Below are 7929 nucleotides of genomic sequence, written 5' to 3'. Positions count from 1 at the left end.
TGACATTATAGTGTATGCAAAACCGCTGAGGAGCATGATGCTAAACTGACAGAAGTCTTACGAAAACTTTGACAACATAGACTTACTATCTCTGCAGAGAAATGTCAGGTTTGCATACACTTCGTGACATACTTGGGACACACAATATCTCAGAGTGCCGTACATCCCAAAACAGACTTGGGGAAAGCTATTTGGGAAGCTCCAGAACCACACAGCATGATGCACTTTGATCATTTTTAGTACTCTGTTAGTATTGCTCTAAATATGTTAGACAATTTGCCTCCAAGGTTGCTCCATTGCATCTTATTTTAAAAAAGAATGTAGCATTTAACTGGGATGCATTCTGCAAGGCTAGTTTTCAGACTATCAAATCAGCCATTGCTTAAAAGCAATTGTAACCACTGATGCTTATGAATAAGATTTGGGTGCTGTCTTGACCCTGCAAAAAGGGGACAGGGAAGTTAGGGCTCACAATCTAAAAAGAAAATTAAGATAGACACCAGCAACAGTCACTGGAAGTACTGTGCTGGGGGTGGATAGGGCTAGCTACTCTCCCCCTGCTAAATAAAGAAAATCACCATGTTAAAAAGGTGCCCAGTTAGCAGGGGGAGAGCAACTGGCCCTATCCAAACCCAGCACAGCATTCCTCCAATGGCTGTTGCTGTCTATCCTATGTTTCTTTTTAGATTGTGAGTCCTTTGGGGACAGGGCGTCATCTTTATTTATTTATTCTTATTTCTCTACGTAATCCGCTTTTGGAACTTTTGTTGAAAAGTGGTATATAAATATCTGTAGTAATAGAAACGAGGTGCAAAAAAGCAAATGGGAGGTGTTCAGGCATGGCTTGCTTATTAAGTGAGAAATTGATGTTCCTGATATTCTGGACCAAAACAAATAATCCAAAATCTGAGGAGATTCTGTCATATTGGATAATGAAAAGAAATCAAAAAGTTTGAGACTGTCCAGCATGCATATTATGAGACAAGAGGGAATGCAGTCTGATATCAAGAGAGGAACTGAAGAGGAATTTCATCTTGCCTCCAGATTTGACCTTGCAGATGAGGCTGATGAAAGTGATGGATGATCCTTGGTACCAGAAGACCAAACAGCTCATATGCCTGAGAACCTAGGACTTAGGAGAAGTGTGCACAACAGGAGACCCTCTAAAAGACGTCAATACCTTGTCATTAGTTTTTAAATCAATTCAATTTTTGGTTGTTATAAAGGGGAGGGATGTGTTAAATTCTGTCTAGTAATCTTTTATGTTGTTGTGTTGAGATGTTTGTCCCAATGGGGATCCTGTAGAGAGTGTGGGGGATGGAGTCAGAAATGAAAAGGGAGGGAAAGGAGAAGGAGAAAATGGAGTTGTTGCCGAATAAACCTATAGTTAAATCTACTTAGGTTTTCGTCGTTTGTATGAGTGAAGAAGCTATAAAACAGTGTAGAGTGCTGGGATTCGGCCGAATCCTGGCACTGCCCTGCTAGGTAGCCCAGATATTTTACTTGGGCTTTTACTGGAGTAAACTTTTACTGCACCCTTCTACACCATTCCCCGATCATGTGGACTCTTGGGCTTCCTGCAAGCCCAATTGTGCACAAAGCTGGGCGGCATGAGCACTTGGCAGCAGGGGAATCCTCCAATGCACCATGTTCTTCCTCTGACTCCCAGTTTGGCCGCTTGCTGCATCTCCAAGTGTGTGCTGCAGCGAGCAGCAGAGCCCAAACTTCTACAGTGAACATGTTCAAGGAGGCAGGTAGGAGCTTGCCTCCTCACCATCCTTCCCCGGCTCCAAGAAGACAGGTCGTGTAAATGACTTTTTTCAAAGCAGAACTGGCCCATTTTCTGAGTACGTTTGAAAATGCCAAGCAAGCTTCATTAATAAGGCAAATAAACTAACAGCATTAATTACCTTACCTCTACAAGTATCTAATATATAGCAAAATTCTTGCTCCCCTGATAACATTTTTGGCCACCCTCTTGGTCACCCAAGCTAGTTGTTCCAGAGTCGCCCCAGTGGGTTGAAGCAGGCCAGTGGAAACAGCCTGACCTTCCCTCCCTTTAGAGTGCTGGTTATTAGTGGAGTCTAAGAGGAAAGAAACCAAGTGGCTGATGGGAGAGACTGGGCAGGGCTCTGGCACTCTTTTCATCTGCTGTAGAGAAGTGGCAGAGTGGCTGTCGATGGAATCCAAAAGGGATATGGCAACTGGGACAGGAGGTGAATAGAAATGGCTCCCCTCTTTCTCAGTCTCCTGCAGGGTGGCTGGCTGTTGATAGAATCGGCTAGAAGAGCTGTTTTGTGGCATTTGGGTTAGGCAGGCAGTGTGACAGACACATTCCAAAGTCCACCCCTAGGAAAGGAATACTTTGGCACTTATCTGCCCAACATTTCCCAGGCATTATGGTGTCTTAACTTACTCCTTTTTGAGTCAAGAATTGCTGAAGTCTTTTGTGATAAAAATATTTAGAAGTACAGTTAGGAACTTCGTTGAAGCTGTTGAAAATTATTGTCATGATATCTGTTTTTGTATGTCTCTAAAATTCAGCAGATGGTTATGATGCAGAAAAGCATACTGAGTGCTTTTCAAGGCCTTGCATTTGTCTGCAGAAGGTTGTGGGTGGGCTCAGATTTCCAGTGTGGAATTGTTGTGATGCAGACAGCAGCAGAGCACAAGAACTGATGGTATTGCATATGGCACATGTTGTCTTAGTCATGCCATTATATTATGTTTAATGCCTTTATAGTTCCGCATGCTTTGGACTTGGGAACTCTATTGTGAAAAATAAGAATCAAGGAAGCCAATGCATGATGTAATGCAGATGGATTGAATAGGATGTTGTTTTAATTGGAGTAATGTACAAAGATATCTTGGCCGGAGACAGAATATGCTGCAAGGACTAATTGCTTTGTATGTCATTAGGAACTGGAATAATAATTAGGAACTAAACATCAGTTGTCATTGTTAACTATCACAAATTTACAACTAAGAGAAAAAAGTAGAATTATTATATTATAAGGCCATATATAAATGTAGTTCAAAGGTAAAGTTCATGATGATCAAATTTAAAATTTGGGATCTGGTATAATTAGATCCCAGTTTAATAATATATGATAATATTATAAATCACAGGACAATAAATCAGTAAAAAACCTATCAGTTCAACAATGCAAACATTGACTTGAACATTGCAAAAAACCAAACAAGCTAATTTGAAATGTATCGAACCAAAAAACAAAAAGTCCCACCTAGAAATGTGGCTGCCCCATCTAACAAGGAAGGTTGGCTACAGGGCTGCCTATAGGTACTGTAACTCCAGTTAACTCACCAAAGAGGCACATTTTATGTTGATTCTCTTATATTTAGCAGATCAAGAGCAATTGTCCATGTGTTTAGTCCAGCACAGTGTCTTTTCTAGTGGCTACTTGCTGATGTCTCCCTTGTGTCTTTTATTTTTTAGGTTGGGAGCCCCTTTGTAGGGGTGTGTGAGACAGCTCAGTTCGAGCCGGGCTCAGAGTCGAGCTGGCTTGGCTCATTGGGTTTGGGGTCAAACTGGACCAGCCTTGGCTGGTCCAAGTTCAAACCAAACCGAGTCCAAGTTTGAACCAAACCAGGCCCAGTTCAAACCGAGCCGGTTTCGAGCTATACTGGTAAGAGGGAATCCAGTGAGGATTTTCAACAACTACAACAACCTTTTTGAAGCAATTTATACAGAAAAAGTTAATACAGAAAAATAATGGTTCCTGTCCCAAAGGGATAAGCAGTTGCTTATAAGGGATAAGCAGTTGCCCCTGCTAACTGGGTAAAGAGGCACCTTTTACCATGGTGATTCTCTTTATTTAGCAGGGGGAGAGTAACTGGCCCTATCCACCCCCAGCACAGTACTTCCAGTGACTGTTGCTGGTGTCTATCTTGTTTTTTTGTTTTTAGAATGTTAGCCCTCTGGGGACAGGGAGCCATCTTATTTATTTATTATTTCTCTGTGTAAACCGCCCTGAGCCATTTTTGGAAGGGCGGTATAGAAATCGAATTATTATTATTGTTGTTGTTGTTAGTAGTAGTAAGAAGAAGAAGAAGAAGAAGAGTGCACACAAAACTGGAGTTGCTGGTTTGGCTCGGTTTTGGCCTGGTCGAACCGGACCCAGTTTGAGTTTGAACCAAGCTGGTTTGACTGGCTCAGAGCTATAGTGGAAAAGAGAAATACAGTGAGGATACCACTTCATCAGTACAGGGGCAGGAGGGCTGTCAAAAGTATAGAGGGGATGGAATGGAGTAAATCTGTACTTACAAGTAGAAGCTGTGATGGGTGGTGGCTCTCCCGAGTAGCCCGGGTCAAAGGCAGCCCACCTCAGGCCCTCTCTTCCCGGTTCAGGCCTCTCTGCACGTATGGGGGGCATTTTAGTGACCTCTGCGGATGCACAGAGGCCATTTGTTTGACCAAAATGAGTGATCATTCAAATGCCCTCATGGTCACTAAAATGTCCCTCACACATGTGCAGAGGCCAAAACCAAGCTAGAGAAGCCTGAAGCAGGCCACTTTGCCTAATCTAGGCCGCTGCCAGCCTGGGCTACTCAGGGTGAAGCTGGCGGGGGTGGGGGAACTGGCCCGTCTCCTGCCACTGCAGCAGTGGCTTCTATTTACTCCCCTTCTGCCCCATCTATACTTTTGGCATCCCCCCTGCCCCTGTACTGGTAAGGGAGAATCCTCACCAGATTCCCCTTTACCAGTATAGCTCTGAGCCAGTTGAAACGGCTCAGTTCGAATTCAAACTGGGTCCAGATCCAAGGGTGGGTTCAGATCCTATCTGGATTTGAGCCAAACTGGCAAATCCGGTTTTCTACACATCCCTATCCCTTTGAGACTATTTTTTTTTCTGTATAAACTGCCTGAAGAAGTTTGTTGTTGTTGTTGTTGTTGATGATGATGATGATGATGATGATGAAAAGCAGTATATAAAGTCATTAATAATTCAATCAATCAATCAGTCTTTATTACAGTCCTAGACAAGCACAAGAATAAAAAGCATACAAGGGTATGGGGAAAAGATCAAATGCTAAAAATATATCACAATCTAAAATATCACTGTGTTATATATTTATAAAATACTGGTACAATAAAACTACAAACTACAGAGCTTATAAAGCCACTATGCCTTATAAAATGAGAGAAGCACAGTAAGAAGCATCTCAATAAAAGGTTAAAAAGTTAAAATGCTAAAAATCATAACACGATCAGTTATGGACAAGGCAAACAAAATAAATGTGAAACAGGATATATGAAAACAGGTCATAAGGAATTAAGAATGTACAGTTTATAAAATAAATGCAAAAACCAGTACCTGGGTTAAAAACAGAATATGTATAAAATAACTGAGCAGACCAGCTAAAGTCTGAGTCTAACTGAGCAGACAAGCAAAAGTCTGTAGTTAACAGTTAAGAAAATCAGTAGCAGGGTTATGAACTGGCAGTCAAGGTCCGACAAATCTTACATGCTGCTGCACAGAACCCGGCGGTGTTGTATATCAGGGCCTGGTCCTTGTCCGCTAGGAGCATCCGGGTGTAGGCTTGGGTTGATCTTCCGGGGTACTTGCACAGTAATGGGAGTAAGAGTTGTCCCAAAAGTCTTGATAAAAGGGGCAGGAGAGGAGTACATGCTCTGTGGTTTCAATCTCCCCATTGTCACAGGGACAAAGCTTTTACATGAATGGAAGCTTACTATATTTGCCCTCTGGAACAGCAGAAGGTAGGGCATGACAGCAGGCAAGGATAAAGGCCCTTCTCTGGCTTGGGATCTCCAGTTGTGTCAAGTGTTCGGCAGGAGAGGTAATGTATTTGAGTCTTTCCGAGGTTAAGAAAGTTGGGGCCCTGCTTAAGTCGGCTTGTCTCTCCGTGTCCATTATCCTCTGCTTGATAGCTGCTTTCGCCCGATCACGGCCCATAGCAAGTAGGAGAGGAGGAGGAAATCCCAGTGATGCCACTTTGGTCCACTTTAGTCAATCCTGTTTTCATGAGGATTGAAATTTGTCCTGTAGGGTCAGTGGGGCCAGGCCCTGTGGGCTAAGGGATTATTTCAGCCAGTGGTTAAGAACAGACATCCATATTCTGGCCTCAACCTTTAGTGCACCTGTTTCCAGGCACAGGGTGGCATTACAGATGCAGTGTGGCACTTGAAAAGCTGCTCTTAAAAAATTGGAGTGGACTCACTCTAACGTGGTAATATTGGAGGGGCCCACTGGGTAGGCAGTATAGATGAGTTGTGCCAGCAACTTTGCCTCAGATAACTTAAGCGCTGCAGGTATCGGCCACCTCTAGTCAGTAAAAAGTTTAAAATAGCAGTGGAGCTCCTCTTTGCAGAGATGGCAACATGATCACAGTGAGTCTTCTGGAGCCGGAGATGTGGAGGACATCCTTAATAATTATCATGCCTGTGCTATGAAGACTACAGCAGGCCCTTGTTTTTGGTGGGTTTATTTTCCATGGTTTCACTTATTTGTGGTTGACAAACATATACGAGGTCTCATTTCCCTCAATATATGGTTCCAGCTATTCGTGGTTTTTGCAGGTGCAATGTTTCATTTCACTTTCCGCATGTGCCTTATATTGGCATGTTTTGAAAGAGGACCTTCGTGGGTTGTTGAGGAGTTGGTGGTGAAGGTTGGAGAGTCTTGGAGTGCTTTGGAGTGTCTTTTTGGAGAAGTTTGGAGTATCTTGTGCTTAGGAGTGTCTTTTGGAAGAGCTGCTCAAGATAGATCATCTTTGGGATTGTTCCTCTGGGGATGGAGGTGCTTTGTACAGTACTGTATTGAACAATACAGTTCAGTACAATACTGTACTATGCCTTCTACAGTACTGAGTTAGACCATTGATCTATCTAGCTCAGTACTGTATTGTCTACACAATCTGTCAGAAACTTCTCCAAGGTTGCAGGCAGGAGTCTCTCTTAGCCCTGCCGGGAGATGCCAGGGAGATAATTGGAACCTTCTGCATGCAAGTATGCAGGTACTCTTCCCAGAGCAGCCTCATCCCTTATGGGGAATATCTTACAGTGCTCACATGTAGTCTCCCATTCAAATTCAAACCAGTGTAGGCCCTGCTTAGCAAAGGGGACAATTCATGCTTGTTACTGCAAGACTAGCTCTCATCCATGAGGGGAGGAGAGGGCCCCTAGTGGGGCCTGTTAAGGTACAGTGACTTTTCAGAGCTTCAACAGGGACTAAATTGGTTTTGGGGTCATTAATGCAGTAGCTGGAGATCTGGGCAGCTGCAGCAGCCAAGATACAGTGCTATATCCCTCACTTATTTCTGCTCCCCTCCTCTACCTATTGGAGTGATTTGGGGTGATTTGGGGGACTTAGAAATTTTTCCAAGGAACCTTACCCCCAGATTCCCATAGGCTTAAACCCACCCACCCCCTAATGGTTTCGCTATTCACAGTAGTAGCTGGGAACCTAACCCTAAATACACAAGGGCCTCCTGTATTTTCTTGAAACTGTGTCCTCATTCATTATTATAAGAACATAAGAACAGCCCTGCTGGATCAGGCCCAAGACCCATTTAGTCCAGCATCCTGTTTCACACAGTGGTCCACCAAATGCCACAGGCAGGAGCTGAGGGCATGCCCTCTCTCCTGCTGTTACTCCCCTGCAACTGGCATTCAGAGGATATTATCCTTAACACTATATTAGATTTCTTGGCTTTTGGGCCCAGATCTGAGCATATTTTCAGCTCACTGGCTTTCTGGTTACTTTCTGCATATTTTTAGAACTTAGATTTCATGGAATAGTCTGGAGCTCACACCACTGGTGCTTTTTTGTGTGTGTAAAAACTAAATATAACCTGCCCATTAGAAATAACTTGTATTTCTAATGGCACATTTTAATGTGTTCCCATCAGTTTATAAACCTAAATGGCATGAGAAAGTGAATGTATAGT

The sequence above is a fragment of the Hemicordylus capensis genome, chromosome 5, assembly GCF_027244095.1.
Source record: "Hemicordylus capensis ecotype Gifberg chromosome 5, rHemCap1.1.pri, whole genome shotgun sequence".
In the NCBI taxonomy this organism is placed as follows: domain Eukaryota; kingdom Metazoa; phylum Chordata; class Lepidosauria; order Squamata; family Cordylidae; genus Hemicordylus; species Hemicordylus capensis.
The sequence above is the reverse complement of the archived record's forward strand: the minus strand, read 5'-3'. Positions refer to the sequence as shown.